Here is a 675-nt window from a genome sequence, read left to right on the forward strand (position 1 = left end):
ACTGATGGCATGCTTATCTTTAATGTGTTTCAGTGACGCTGTAATTTTAATGCTAATAGATTGTTCTGTGGTTTGATTTATTCTATGGAACCTGAACAGTGTTTTGTAAGTCATTTTGGCATCCATTCATAGATTGATACTATCATGGAATGGTTAGAGTTGGGAATGACTTTAACATCACCCCCTAGTTCCAACTGTTGTGCCATGGGCAGGGATGCCTCACACTGGACCAGGTTGCTTCAAAACCCCGTCCAACCTGGCCTGGAAAACTGCCACGGATGGAGCATTTACAACTTCTTTTGGCAACCTGTTCCAGTGACTCAGCACCCCAAAAGGGAGCTCTGCGTTGGCCGGGAATCGAACCCGGGTCAACTGCTTGGAAGGCAGCTATGCTAACCACTATACCACCAACGCCTGGCACTTCTTTCCCAATCCTGTTGGATGAGAGAAGCTCTTCCAGTTGGATGAGAGAATCGGTAGAGGGCTGAGAAACAAAACACAACAGAGAAAATGCCAGCCAGGGAGCACAGTGGGGATAATGTTAAACCCAATGTATTACAGCTACAAGGTTAACACTATTAGTAGGGATAATGGATCCCCGGTGCTGCTCATTTTGAATGTCTGTCTCCTCTGTGCAACAAAGGGCTTGGATCACAGTCACAAAGCATAGGCAAG

The 675-nt window shown here is 46.1% G+C and overlaps 1 non-coding gene across 1 annotated transcript; it reads right to left on the reverse strand.

Moving 5' to 3' along the window:
* Nucleotides 1–342: 342 nt before the first annotated feature.
* Nucleotides 343–414, reverse strand: TRNAG-UCC (transfer RNA glycine (anticodon UCC)). Its single transcript has one exon. It is a non-coding gene; the product is annotated as a tRNA-Gly (tRNA).
* Nucleotides 415–675: the final 261 nt, after the last annotated feature.

This window comes from Pezoporus wallicus, unplaced genomic scaffold, assembly GCF_028554395.1.
Source record: "Pezoporus wallicus isolate ANWC-B61680 ecotype Strahan unplaced genomic scaffold, APGP_CSIRO_Pwel_v1 contig_11038, whole genome shotgun sequence".
In the NCBI taxonomy this organism is placed as follows: Eukaryota; Metazoa; Chordata; class Aves; order Psittaciformes; family Psittacidae; genus Pezoporus; species Pezoporus wallicus.